This window comes from Callospermophilus lateralis, unplaced genomic scaffold (genome assembly GCF_048772815.1).
Source record: "Callospermophilus lateralis isolate mCalLat2 unplaced genomic scaffold, mCalLat2.hap1 Scaffold_3270, whole genome shotgun sequence".
Lineage (NCBI taxonomy): Eukaryota > Metazoa > Chordata > Mammalia > Rodentia > Sciuridae > Callospermophilus > Callospermophilus lateralis.
This window is the reverse complement of record NW_027513840.1, coordinates 111,132-125,000: the sequence shown is the minus strand read 5'-3', so window position 1 is coordinate 125,000 and position 13,869 is coordinate 111,132. Positions and strand designations below refer to the sequence as shown.

Sequence of the window (13,869 nt, the reverse complement as noted above, 5' to 3'; positions counted from 1 at the left end):
CTGTGCACCCTGACCGACCCCCACCCCCCCCCACCACTCACACTCCCGGATGGGGGGTGGGGAGGCGCACACCTGCTTTTCCCCAGAACACAGGGCCCACCCGCAGGGGCCGCTCCCCACCCGTTCTTGCCACACCAGCAGAGCGTGGCCACCCAGGTCCTGGGAGTGAGAGAGTCCATCCAGCGTCTCTCCCTAGGTCCGTCCCTTGGCAACTCTGCCTCCCTTCCCAACGCCTTCCTCCTGAGGGTCCCAGCCCTGAGTCTGTCTCTTCACCCATCTCTCTCTCTTTCTCTCTCTCTCTCTCTATCTCTGTCTCTCTCTCTCTCTCTCTCTCTCTCTCTCTCACACACACACACACACACACACACACTCTGGAAGCAGATGTCTTTCTGTCTATCTCTCTGCTCATCCATCTCTCCTTCACCTTTGTGACTCTACTGGCCTGTGAGGAGGCCTCCTGTCTCCATCTCCCACTCAGTGTGTCTCTTTCCTTGGCCCTTCTGTCTGTCACCCTGTCTCTCTCGCTCTCTCTCTCTCTCTCTCTCTCTCTCTCTCACAAACACACACACACAGACACACACTCACTCCTCTCTTCCCCCCTCCCACCCCAGCCACCTCACTCTGGGCTGCAAGTCACCCAGTCCATGGCAGCCTCGAGACTGGGCGGTCACAGGTTCTCTCATCTCCCATCTAACTTCCCGTGGATGTAAGAGTGGATTCCCACATCCCCCTTGAAGTGAGTGCACGTCTTCAGGGTGTGTGCAGGGCAGAGGCTGAGAGAAGGCCCAGGAGGCCACAGGGTCTTAGGAGGCTGCGCTGGGAGCCAAGCAAGAGAGCAGATGTCAAAGGAGGGCAGGTGCTCCGAGAAGAGGAGGAAGCAGCCTTCGGAGCAGGCAAGTGGTTCGGGGCCAGGAGGTTGCCGGGGAGGACCACGTGCCGAGGGGAGCTGAAGGCCAAGGCCGGGCGGTGGGGACAGGGAGGCAGAGGCCCCTTTGTTCGCGGCGAACCCTCCACCTGGAGACGCCTGGCCGCGAGGCAGGGCCTGAAGGCCCGGTGGGCGCGCGACCCCCCGCAACCGCTGCTCCCCCCCGCCCCCCGCAAGGCTTGCGGGTGAGGGGGCTTCCGGTCTGGTGAGGCCGTCGACTGGGCTCTGACGGGGTTTGACTCGGAACGCTACTTTCACAGGCGGTCCTTTCCGGGAGCACAGCCCATGGACAAATGGACGGAGGGGTCTGTGCCCTTCCTCAGGGCGGTGCTGTACAGGTCCTGGTCCTTGAGGTGTACAAACAAGGCGCAGAGCCCTCCGACCTTGGCACTCAGTCCGAAGGGAGTCACTCGGGGGTGGGGTAGAGTGTGGTGGGGTGGGGGTGAGGTAGGGTAGGGTGGGGGTGGCGGTGGGGGTGCGGGGCGGCCAAGCGCTGCTGTGCAGAGTGGACAAAGCAGAGTGGATGGGGAACTCAGGGCGAGGCCCGCGCCCCAGCGGCGCACTTCTGAGCCTGGCCCTGTGACTGACTGACTGACTGACTGACTGACTGACTGGGAACCAGCGGGCCACAGCCGGCTCGCCACCCGCTGCCCGGTTGTCTGTGGGTCCCTGCGTGTGTTCCTCCTCGGGCCCTCCCTGAGGGTGGCTCCCCGCACAGGTGTTGTGTGTGGCCGGCCACTCGCCATTGCCCAGTCCCACTGCATTTCCAGCTGGGGCGCTGGGCCTCTGTCAGGGTCTCTGGGGTGTCCGGTGGGGGGCGCGGGGGGCCGGGGTGTCTGCTCCCGTCTTCGCCCCTGGCTCTCTGGGCGCCCGGCTCGGCTTTGCTCGGCTAGGCTAGGCTAGGGTAGCGCGGGCGGCGGCAGCTGGGGATTCTCTGGGGATTCTCGGCCAGGCGAAGGGCTGGGTGGGGTGGCGGTGCGGTTGCCGGGTGCCCGGGGGTCGGGGGTCTTGGGGCTCGGCGAGGAGGGGCAGAGGCCAGGCCAGGCCGGGGCGGGGCTCCCGGTAGGTGGAGCCAGGTGCCCAGGGGCAGAGGTGGAGGCGGGACTCAGCCCCTGTCAGCCCCGCCTAGCCCACTCCACCCCGACCCGATCCGGCCCGGCCGAGGACCCGAGAGGGAGAGCCGGCCAGTCTCCCAGGACCCCCGCGCCGCCGCATGGACCGAGTCAGGTCGGAGCGAGAAAGCCAGCCTGGAGTTGAGTTGAGGAGCGCTGGGCAGTGCTGGGGCGGGGCGAGGGAGGCCCCCTGGGAACACCCACTGTGTTGGCCCCCTCCACCGCTGCCCTGCCCTCCCCTGCCCTCCCCTGCCCCTGGGCTGAAGGGTGGAAGCCGGCGCAGGCTCTTGAGGCGTTCCGGGGCAGCCTCCGCCGTCTACGGCCATACCACCCTGAACGCGCCCGATCTCGTCTGATCTCGGAAGCTAAGCAGGGTCGGGCCTGGTTAGTACTTGGATGGGAGACCGCCTGGGAATACCGGGTGCTGTAGGCTTTTGCGCCCCCTTCCCACACGCACTTTTCTTGCGTGGCCCGGAAACAGTGTCCGTGACCGCCTCAGGCCGTGACCCCCGGGCCCGCGGGGGTAGGGCGCAGGGGCAGCCCTGGGCTCCCGGTGTCCCTTCAGGCCTGCGGCTGGCCTCCCGCCTCCCGCCTCCCGCCTCGCCTCCGGCGCCCAGCGCCCAGCGCCTGCAGTGAGCCACACTGGCCTGGCTCTCTCCAGGGACGCTAGGACACTCCAGGCGACCCGGCGGAGCCGAGCCTGGTCCAGGCCTCGACCAGTCCTGTGCACCCTGACCGACCCCCACCCCCCCCACCACTCACACTCCCGGATGGGGGGTGGGGAGGCGCACACCTGCTTTTCCCCAGAACACAGGGCCCACCCGCAGGGGCCGCTCCCCACCCGTTCTTGCCACACCAGCAGAGCGTGGCCACCCAGGTCCTGGGAGTGAGAGAGTCCATCCAGCGTCTCTCCCTAGGTCCGTCCCTTGGCAACTCTGCCTCCCTTCCCAACGCCTTCCTCCTGAGGGTCCCAGCCCTGAGTCTGTCTCTTCACCCATCTCTCTCTCTTTCTCTCTCTCTCTCTCTATCTCTGTCTCTCTCTCTCTCTCTCTCTCTCTCTCTCTCACACACACACACACACACACACACACTCTGGAAGCAGATGTCTTTCTGTCTATCTCTCTGCTCATCCATCTCTCCTTCACCTTTGTGACTCTACTGGCCTGTGAGGAGGCCTCCTGTCTCCATCTCCCACTCAGTGTGTCTCTTTCCTTGGCCCTTCTGTCTGTCACCCTGTCTCTCTCGCGCTCTCTCTCTCTCTCTCTCTCTCTCTCTCTCTCTCTCTCACAAACACACACACACAGACACACACTCACTCCTCTCTTCCCCCCTCCCACCCCAGCCACCTCACTCTGGGCTGCAAGTCACCCAGTCCATGGCAGCCTCGAGACTGGGCGGTCACAGGTTCTCTCATCTCCCATCTAACTTCCCGTGGATGTAAGAGTGGATTCCCACATCCCCCTTGAAGTGAGTGCACGTCTTCAGGGTGTGTGCAGGGCAGAGGCTGAGAGAAGGCCCAGGAGGCCACAGGGTCTTAGGAGGCTGCGCTGGGAGCCAAGCAAGAGAGCAGATGTCAAAGGAGGGCAGGTGCTCCGAGAAGAGGAGGAAGCAGCCTTCGGAGCAGGCAAGTGGTTCGGGGCCAGGAGGTTGCCGGGGAGGACCACGTGCCGAGGGGAGCTGAAGGCCAAGGCCGGGCGGTGGGGACAGGGAGGCAGAGGCCCCTTTGTTCGCGGCGAACCCTCCACCTGGAGACGCCTGGCCGCGAGGCAGGGCCTGAAGGCCCGGTGGGCGCGCGACCCCCCGCAACCGCTGCTCCCCCCCGCCCCCCGCAAGGCTTGCGGGTGAGGGGGCTTCCGGTCTGGTGAGGCCGTCGACTGGGCTCTGACGGGGTTTGACTCGGAACGCTACTTTCACAGGCGGTCCTTTCCGGGAGCACAGCCCATGGACAAATGGACGGAGGGGTCTGTGCCCTTCCTCAGGGCGGTGCTGTACAGGTCCTGGTCCTTGAGGTGTACAAACAAGGCGCAGAGCCCTCCGACCTTGGCACTCAGTCCGAAGGGAGTCACTCGGGGGTGGGGTAGAGTGTGGTGGGGTGGGGGTGAGGTAGGGTAGGGTGGGGGTGGCGGTGGGGGTGCGGGGCGGCCAAGCGCTGCTGTGCAGAGTGGACAAAGCAGAGTGGATGGGGAACTCAGGGCGAGGCCCGCGCCCCAGCGGCGCACTTCTGAGCCTGGCCCTGTGACTGACTGACTGACTGACTGACTGGGAACCAGCGGGCCACAGCCGGCTCGCCACCCGCTGCCCGGTTGTCTGTGGGTCCCTGCGTGTGTTCCTCCTCGGGCCCTCCCTGAGGTTGGCTCCCCGCACAGGTGTTGTGTGTGGCCGGCCGCTCGCCATTGCCCAGTCCCACTGCATTTCCAGCTGGGGCGCTGGGCCTCTGTCAGGGTCTCTGGGGTGTCCGGTGGGGGGCGCGGGGGGCCGGGGTGTCTGCTCCCGTCTTCGCCCCTGGCTCTCTGGGCGCCCGGCTCGGCTCTGCTCGGCTAGGCTAGGCTAGGGTAGCGCGGGCGGCGGCAGCTGGGGATTCTCTGGGGATTCTCGGCCAGGCGAAGGGCTGGGTGGGGTGGCGGTGCGGGTGCCGGGTGCCCGGGGGTCGGGGGTCTTGGGGCTCGGCGAGGAGGGGCAGAGGCCAGGCCAGGCCGGGGCGGGGCTCCCGGTAGGTGGAGCCAGGTGCCCAGGGGCAGAGGTGGAGGCGGGACTCAGCCCCTGTCAGCCCCGCCTAGCCCACTCCACCCCGACCCGATCCGGCCCGGCCGAGGACCCGAGAGGGAGAGCCGGCCAGTCTCCCAGGACCCCCGCGCCGCCGCGGGGACCGAGTCAGGTCGGAGCGAGAAAGCCAGCCTGGAGTTGAGTTGAGGAGCGCTGGGCAGTGCTGGGGCGGGGCGAGGGAGGCCCCCTGGGAACACCCGCTGTGTTGGCCCCCTCCACCGCTGCCCTGCCCTCCCCTGCCCTCCCCTGCCCCTGGGCTGAAGGGTGGAAGCCGGCGCAGGCTCTTGAGGCGTTCCGGGGCAGCCTCCGCCGTCTACGGCCATACCACCCTGAACGCGCCCGATCTCGTCTGATCTCGGAAGCTAAGCAGGGTCGGGCCTGGTTAGTACTTGGATGGGAGACCGCCTGGGAATACCGGGTGCTGTAGGCTTTTGCGCCCCCTTCCCACACGCACTTTTCTTGCGTGGCCCGGAAACAGTGTCCGTGACCGCCTCAGGCCGTGACCCCCGGGCCCGCGGGGGTAGGGCGCAGGGGCAGCCCTGGGCTCCCGGTGTCCCTTCAGGCCTGCGGCTGGCCTCCCGCCTCCCGCCTCCCGCCTCGCCTCCGGCGCCCAGCGCCCAGCGCCTGCAGTGAGCCACACTGGCCTGGCTCTCTCCAGGGACGCTAGGACACTCCAGGCGACCCGGCGGAGCCGAGCCTGGTCCAGGCCTCGACCAGTCCTGTGCACCCTGACCGACCCCCACCCCCCCCCACCACTCACACTCCCGGATGGGGGGTGGGGAGGCGCACACCTGCTTTTCCCCAGAACACAGGGCCCACCCGCAGGGGCCGCTCCCCACCCGTTCTTGCCACACCAGCAGAGCGTGGCCACCCAGGTCCTGGGAGTGAGAGAGTCCATCCAGCGTCTCTCCCTAGGTCCGTCCCTTGGCAACTCTGCCTCCCTTCCCAACGCCTTCCTCCTGAGGGTCCCAGCCCTGAGTCTGTCTCTTCACCCATCTCTCTCTCTTTCTCTCTCTCTCTCTCTATCTCTGTCTCTCTCTCTCTCTCTCTCTCTCTCTCTCACACACACACACACACACACACACACTCTGGAAGCAGATGTCTTTCTGTCTATCTCTCTGCTCATCCATCTCTCCTTCACCTTTGTGACTCTACTGGCCTGTGAGGAGGCCTCCTGTCTCCATCTCCCACTCAGTGTGTCTCTTTCCTTGGCCCTTCTGTCTGTCACCCTGTCTCTCTCGCTCTCTCTCTCTCTCTCTCTCTCTCTCTCACAAACACACACACACAGACACACACTCACTCCTCTCTTCCCCCCTCCCACCCCAGCCACCTCACTCTGGGCTGCAAGTCACCCAGTCCATGGCAGCCTCGAGACTGGGCGGTCACAGGTTCTCTCATCTCCCATCTAACTTCCCGTGGATGTAAGAGTGGATTCCCACATCCCCCTTGAAGTGAGTGCACGTCTTCAGGGTGTGTGCAGGGCAGAGGCTGAGAGAAGGCCCAGGAGGCCACAGGGTCTTAGGAGGCTGCGCTGGGAGCCAAGCAAGAGAGCAGATGTCAAAGGAGGGCAGGTGCTCCGAGAAGAGGAGGAAGCAGCCTTCGGAGCAGGCAAGTGGTTCGGGGCCAGGAGGTTGCCGGGGAGGACCACGTGCCGAGGGGAGCTGAAGGCCAAGGCCGGGCGGTGGGGACAGGGAGGCAGAGGCCCCTTTGTTCGCGGCGAACCCTCCACCTGGAGACGCCTGGCCGCGAGGCAGGGCCTGAAGGCCCGGTGGGCGCGCGACCCCCCGCAACCGCTGCTCCCCCCCGCCCCCCGCAAGGCTTGCGGGTGAGGGGGCTTCCGGTCTGGTGAGGCCGTCGACTGGGCTCTGACGGGGTTTGACTCGGAACGCTACTTTCACAGGCGGTCCTTTCCGGGAGCACAGCCCATGGACAAATGGACGGAGGGGTCTGTGCCCTTCCTCAGGGCGGTGCTGTACAGGTCCTGGTCCTTGAGGTGTACAAACAAGGCGCAGAGCCCTCCGACCTTGGCACTCAGTCCGAAGGGAGTCACTCGGGGGTGGGGTAGAGTGTGGTGGGGTGGGGGTGAGGTAGGGTAGGGTGGGGGTGGCGGTGGGGGTGCGGGGCGGCCAAGCGCTGCTGTGCAGAGTGGACAAAGCAGAGTGGATGGGGAACTCAGGGCGAGGCCCGCGCCCCAGCGGCGCACTTCTGAGCCTGGCCCTGTGACTGACTGACTGACTGACTGACTGGGAACCAGCGGGCCACAGCCGGCTCGCCACCCGCTGCCCGGTTGTCTGTGGGTCCCTGCGTGTGTTCCTCCTCGGGCCCTCCCTGAGGTTGGCTCCCCGCACAGGTGTTGTGTGTGGCCGGCCGCTCGCCATTGCCCAGTCCCACTGCATTTCCAGCTGGGGCGCTGGGCCTCTGTCAGGGTCTCTGGGGTGTCCGGTGGGGGGCGCGGGGGGCCGGGGTGTCTGCTCCCGTCTTCGCCCCTGGCTCTCTGGGCGCCCGGCTCGGCTCTGCTCGGCTAGGCTAGGCTAGGGTAGCGCGGGCGGCGGCAGCTGGGGATTCTCTGGGGATTCTCGGCCAGGCGAAGGGCTGGGTGGGGTGGCGGTGCGGGTGCCGGGTGCCCGGGGGTCGGGGGTCGTGGGGCTCGGCGAGGAGGGGCAGAGGCCAGGCCAGGCCGGGGCGGGGCTCCCGGTAGGTGGAGCCAGGTGCCCAGGGGCAGAGGTGGAGGCGGGACTCAGCCCCTGTCAGCCCCGCCTAGCCCACTCCACCCCGACCCGATCCGGCCCCGCCAAGGACCCGAGAGGGAGAGCCGGCCAGTCTCCCAGGACCCCCGCGCCGCCGCGGGGACCGAGTCAGGTCGGAGCGAGAAAGCCAGCCTGGAGTTGAGTTGAGGAGCGCTGGGCAGTGCTGGGGCGGGGCGAGGGAGGCCCCCTGGGAACACCCGCTGTGTTGGCCCCCTCCACCGCTGCCTGCCCCTGGGCTGAAGGGTGGAAGCCGGTGCAGGCTCTTGAGGCGTTCCGGGGCAGCCTCCGCCGTCTACGGCCATACCACCCTGAAAGCGCCCGATCTCGTCTGATCTCGGAAGCTAAGCAGGGTCGGGCCTGGTTAGTACTTGGATGGGAGACCGCCTGGGAATACCGGGTGCTGTAGGCTTTTGCGCCCCCTTCCCACACGCACTTTTCTTGCGTGGCCCGGAAACAGTGTCCGTGACCGCCTCAGGCCGTGACCCCCGGGCCCGCGGGGGTAGGGCGCAGGGGCAGCCCTGGGCTCCCGGTGTCCCTTCAGGCCTGCGGCTGGCCTCCCGCCTTCCGGCGCCCAGCGCCCAGCGCCTGCAGTGAGCCACACTGGCCTGGCTCTCTCCAGGGACGCTAGGACACTCCAGGCGACCCGGCGGAGCCGAGCCTGGTCCAGGCCTCGACCAGTCCTGTGCACCCTGACCGACCCCCACCCCCCCCCACCACTCACACTCCCGGATGGGGGGTGGGGAGGCGCACACCTGCTTTTCCCCAGAACACAGGGCCCACCCGCAGGGGCCGCTCCCCACCCGTTCTTGCCACACCAGCAGAGCGTGGCCACCCAGGTCCTGGGAGTGAGAGAGTCCATCCAGCGTCTCTCCCTAGGTCCGTCCCTTGGCAACTCTGCCTCCCTTCCCAACGCCTTCCTCCTGAGGGTCCCAGCCCTGAGTCTGTCTCTTCACCCATCTCTCTCTCTTTCTCTCTCTCTCTCTCTATCTCTGTCTCTCTCTCTCTCTCTCTCTCTCTCTCTCTCTCTCACACACACACACACACACACACACACTCTGGAAGCAGATGTCTTTCTGTCTATCTCTCTGCTCATCCATCTCTCCTTCACCTTTGTGACTCTACTGGCCTGTGAGGAGGCCTCCTGTCTCCATCTCCCACTCAGTGTGTCTCTTTCCTTGGCCCTTCTGTCTGTCACCCTGTCTCTCTCGCGCTCTCTCTCTCTCTCTCTCTCTCTCTCTCTCTCTCTCTCTCACAAACACACACACACAGACACACACTCACTCCTCTCTTCCCCCCTCCCACCCCAGCCACCTCACTCTGGGCTGCAAGTCACCCAGTCCATGGCAGCCTCGAGACTGGGCGGTCACAGGTTCTCTCATCTCCCATCTAACTTCCCGTGGATGTAAGAGTGGATTCCCACATCCCCCTTGAAGTGAGTGCACGTCTTCAGGGTGTGTGCAGGGCAGAGGCTGAGAGAAGGCCCAGGAGGCCACAGGGTCTTAGGAGGCTGCGCTGGGAGCCAAGCAAGAGAGCAGATGTCAAAGGAGGGCAGGTGCTCCGAGAAGAGGAGGAAGCAGCCTTCGGAGCAGGCAAGTGGTTCGGGGCCAGGAGGTTGCCGGGGAGGACCACGTGCCGAGGGGAGCTGAAGGCCAAGGCCGGGCGGTGGGGACAGGGAGGCAGAGGCCCCTTTGTTCGCGGCGAACCCTCCACCTGGAGACGCCTGGCCGCGAGGCAGGGCCTGAAGGCCCGGTGGGCGCGCGACCCCCCGCAACCGCTGCTCCCCCCCGCCCCCCGCAAGGCTTGCGGGTGAGGGGGCTTCCGGTCTGGTGAGGCCGTCGACTGGGCTCTGACGGGGTTTGACTCGGAACGCTACTTTCACAGGCGGTCCTTTCCGGGAGCACAGCCCATGGACAAATGGACGGAGGGGTCTGTGCCCTTCCTCAGGGCGGTGCTGTACAGGTCCTGGTCCTTGAGGTGTACAAACAAGGCGCAGAGCCCTCCGACCTTGGCACTCAGTCCGAAGGGAGTCACTCGGGGGTGGGGTAGAGTGTGGTGGGGTGGGGGTGAGGTAGGGTAGGGTGGGGGTGGCGGTGGGGGTGCGGGGCGGCCAAGCGCTGCTGTGCAGAGTGGACAAAGCAGAGTGGATGGGGAACTCAGGGCGAGGCCCGCGCCCCAGCGGCGCACTTCTGAGCCTGGCCCTGTGACTGACTGACTGACTGACTGACTGGGAACCAGCGGGCCACAGCCGGCTCGCCACCCGCTGCCCGGTTGTCTGTGGGTCCCTGCGTGTGTTCCTCCTCGGGCCCTCCCTGAGGTTGGCTCCCCGCACAGGTGTTGTGTGTGGCCGGCCGCTCGCCATTGCCCAGTCCCACTGCATTTCCAGCTGGGGCGCTGGGCCTCTGTCAGGGTCTCTGGGGTGTCCGGTGGGGGGCGCGGGGGGCCGGGGTGTCTGCTCCCGTCTTCGCCCCTGGCTCTCTGGGCGCCCGGCTCGGCTCTGCTCGGCTAGGCTAGGCTAGGGTAGCGCGGGCGGCGGCAGCTGGGGATTCTCTGGGGATTCTCGGCCAGGCGAAGGGCTGGGTGGGGTGGCGGTGCGGGTGCCGGGTGCCCGGGGGTCGGGGGTCTTGGGGCTCGGCGAGGAGGGGCAGAGGCCAGGCCAGGCCGGGGCGGGGCTCCCGGTAGGTGGAGCCAGGTGCCCAGGGGCAGAGGTGGAGGCGGGACTCAGCCCCTGTCAGCCCCGCCTAGCCCACTCCACCCCGACCCGATCCGGCCCGGCCGAGGACCCGAGAGGGAGAGCCGGCCAGTCTCCCAGGACCCCCGCGCCGCCGCGGGGACCGAGTCAGGTCGGAGCGAGAAAGCCAGCCTGGAGTTGAGTTGAGGAGCGCTGGGCAGTGCTGGGGCGGGGCGAGGGAGGCCCCCTGGGAACACCCGCTGTGTTGGCCCCCTCCACCGCTGCCCTGCCCTCCCCTGCCCTCCCCTGCCCCTGGGCTGAAGGGTGGAAGCCGGCGCAGGCTCTTGAGGCGTTCCGGGGCAGCCTCCGCCGTCTACGGCCATACCACCCTGAACGCGCCCGATCTCGTCTGATCTCGGAAGCTAAGCAGGGTCGGGCCTGGTTAGTACTTGGATGGGAGACCGCCTGGGAATACCGGGTGCTGTAGGCTTTTGCGCCCCCTTCCCACACGCACTTTTCTTGCGTGGCCCGGAAACAGTGTCCGTGACCGCCTCAGGCCGTGACCCCCGGGCCCGCGGGGGTAGGGCGCAGGGGCAGCCCTGGGCTCCCGGTGTCCCTTCAGGCCTGCGGCTGGCCTCCCGCCTCCCGCTGGCCTCCCGCCTTCCGGCGCCCAGCGCCCAGCGCCTGCAGTGAGCCACACTGGCCTGGCTCTCTCCAGGGACGCTAGGACACTCCAGGCGACCCGGCGGAGCCGAGCCTGGTCCAGGCCTCGACCAGTCCTGTGCACCCTGACCGACCCCCACCCCCCCCCACCACTCACACTCCCGGATGGGGGGTGGGGAGGCGCACACCTGCTTTTCCCCAGAACACAGGGCCCACCCGCAGGGGCCGCTCCCCACCCGTTCTTGCCACACCAGCAGAGCGTGGCCACCCAGGTCCTGGGAGTGAGAGAGTCCATCCAGCGTCTCTCCCTAGGTCCGTCCCTTGGCAACTCTGCCTCCCTTCCCAACGCCTTCCTCCTGAGGGTCCCAGCCCTGAGTCTGTCTCTTCACCCATCTCTCTCTCTTTCTCTCTCTCTCTCTCTATCTCTGTCTCTCTCTCTCTCTCTCTCTCTCTCTCTCTCACACACACACACACACACACACACACTCTGGAAGCAGATGTCTTTCTGTCTATCTCTCTGCTCATCCATCTCTCCTTCACCTTTGTGACTCTACTGGCCTGTGAGGAGGCCTCCTGTCTCCATCTCCCACTCAGTGTGTCTCTTTCCTTGGCCCTTCTGTCTGTCACCCTGTCTCTCTCGCGCTCTCTCTCTCTCTCTCTCTTTCTCTCTCTCTCACAAACACACACACACAGACACACACTCACTCCTCTCTTCCCCCCTCCCACCCCAGCCACCTCACTCTGGGCTGCAAGTCACCCAGTCCATGGCAGCCTCGAGACTGGGCGGTCACAGGTTCTCTCATCTCCCATCTAACTTCCCGTGGATGTAAGAGTGGATTCCCACATCCCCCTTGAAGTGAGTGCACGTCTTCAGGGTGTGTGCAGGGCAGAGGCTGAGAGAAGGCCCAGGAGGCCACAGGGTCTTAGGAGGCTGCGCTGGGAGCCAAGCAAGAGAGCAGATGTCAAAGGAGGGCAGGTGCTCCGAGAAGAGGAGGAAGCAGCCTTCGGAGCAGGCAAGTGGTTCGGGGCCAGGAGGTTGCCGGGGAGGACCACGTGCCGAGGGGAGCTGAAGGCCAAGGCCGGGCGGTGGGGACAGGGAGGCAGAGGCCCCTTTGTTCGCGGCGAACCCTCCACCTGGAGACGCCTGGCCGCGAGGCAGGGCCTGAAGGCCCGGTGGGCGCGCGACCCCCCGCAACCGCTGCTCCCCCCCGCCCCCCGCAAGGCTTGCGGGTGAGGGGGCTTCCGGTCTGGTGAGGCCGTCGACTGGGCTCTGACGGGGTTTGACTCGGAACGCTACTTTCACAGGCGGTCCTTTCCGGGAGCACAGCCCATGGACAAATGGACGGAGGGGTCTGTGCCCTTCCTCAGGGCGGTGCTGTACAGGTCCTGGTCCTTGAGGTGTACAAACAAGGCGCAGAGCCCTCCGACCTTGGCACTCAGTCCGAAGGGAGTCACTCGGGGGTGGGGTAGAGTGTGGTGGGGTGGGGGTGAGGTAGGGTAGGGTGGGGGTGGCGGTGGGGGTGCGGGGCGGCCAAGCGCTGCTGTGCAGAGTGGACAAAGCAGAGTGGATGGGGAACTCAGGGCGAGGCCCGCGCCCCAGCGGCGCACTTCTGAGCCTGGCCCTGTGACTGACTGACTGACTGACTGACTGGGAACCAGCGGGCCACAGCCGGCTCGCCACCCGCTGCCCGGTTGTCTGTGGGTCCCTGCGTGTGTTCCTCCTCGGGCCCTCCCTGAGGTTGGCTCCCCGCACAGGTGTTGTGTGTGGCCGGCCGCTCGCCATTGCCCAGTCCCACTGCATTTCCAGCTGGGGCGCTGGGCCTCTGTCAGGGTCTCTGGGGTGTCCGGTGGGGGGCGCGGGGGGCCGGGGTGTCTGCTCCCGTCTTCGCCCCTGGCTCTCTGGGCGCCCGGCTCGGCTCTGCTCGGCTAGGCTAGGCTAGGGTAGCGCGGGCGGCGGCAGCTGGGGATTCTCTGGGGATTCTCGGCCAGGCGAAGGGCTGGGTGGGGTGGCGGTGCGGGTGCCGGGTGCCCGGGGGTCGGGGGTCTTGGGGCTCGGCGAGGAGGGGCAGAGGCCAGGCCAGGCCGGGGCGGGGCTCCCGGTAGGTGGAGCCAGGTGCCCAGGGGCAGAGGTGGAGGCGGGACTCAGCCCCTGTCAGCCCCGCCTAGCCCACTCCACCCCGACCCGATCCGGCCCGGCCGAGGACCCGAGAGGGAGAGCCGGCCAGTCTCCCAGGACCCCCGCGCCGCCGCGGGGACCGAGTCAGGTCGGAGCGAGAAAGCCAGCCTGGAGTTGAGTTGAGGAGCGCTGGGCAGTGCTGGGGCGGGGCGAGGGAGGCCCCCTGGGAACACCCGCTGTGTTGGCCCCCTCCACCGCTGCCCTGCCCTCCCCTGCCCTCCCCTGCCCCTGGGCTGAAGGGTGGAAGCCGGCGCAGGCTCTTGAGGCGTTCCGGGGCAGCCTCCGCCGTCTACGGCCATACCACCCTGAACGCGCCCGATCTCGTCTGATCTCGGAAGCTAAGCAGGGTCGGGCCTGGTTAGTACTTGGATGGGAGACCGCCTGGGAATACCGGGTGCTGTAGGCTTTTGCGCCCCCTTCCCACACGCACTTTTCTTGCGTGGCCCGGAAACAGTGTCCGTGACCGCCTCAGGCCGTGACCCCCGGGCCCGCGGGGGTAGGGCGCAGGGGCAGCCCTGGGCTCCCGGTGTCCCTTCAGGCCTGCGGCTGGCCTCCCGCCTCCCGCCTCCCGCCTCGCCTCCGGCGCCCAGCGCCCAGCGCCTGCAGTGAGCCTCACTGGCCTGGCTCTCTCCAGGGACGCTAGGACACTCCAGGCGACCCGGCGGAGCCGAGCCTGGTCCAGGCCTCGACCAGTCCTGTGCACCCTGACCGACCCCCACCCCCCCCACCACTCACACTCCCGGATGGGGGGTGGGGAGGCGCACACCTGCTTTTCCCCAGAACACAGGGCCCACCCGCAGGGGCCGCTCCCCACC

General features: G+C 67.2%; 5 non-coding genes across 5 annotated transcripts; all 5 read left to right on the top strand.

Moving 5' to 3' along the window:
• Positions 1–2,351: 2,351 nt before the first annotated feature.
• Positions 2,352–2,470, top strand: LOC143640565 (5S ribosomal RNA). Its single transcript, XR_013155005.1, has one exon. It is a non-coding gene; the product is annotated as a 5S ribosomal RNA (ribosomal RNA).
• Positions 2,471–5,111: 2,641 nt separating this feature from the next.
• On the top strand, positions 5,112–5,230 carry LOC143640564 (5S ribosomal RNA). The gene has a single exon (XR_013155004.1). It is a non-coding gene; the product is annotated as a 5S ribosomal RNA (ribosomal RNA).
• Positions 5,231–7,837: 2,607 nt separating this feature from the next.
• Positions 7,838–7,956, top strand: LOC143640550 (5S ribosomal RNA). Its single transcript, XR_013154990.1, has one exon. It is a non-coding gene; the product is annotated as a 5S ribosomal RNA (ribosomal RNA).
• A 2,630-nt stretch (positions 7,957–10,586) lies between these two features.
• On the top strand, positions 10,587–10,705 carry LOC143640563 (5S ribosomal RNA). Its single transcript, XR_013155003.1, has one exon. It is a non-coding gene; the product is annotated as a 5S ribosomal RNA (ribosomal RNA).
• Positions 10,706–13,341: 2,636 nt separating this feature from the next.
• LOC143640562 (5S ribosomal RNA) lies at positions 13,342–13,460 on the top strand. Its single transcript, XR_013155002.1, has one exon. It is a non-coding gene; the product is annotated as a 5S ribosomal RNA (ribosomal RNA).
• Positions 13,461–13,869: the final 409 nt, after the last annotated feature.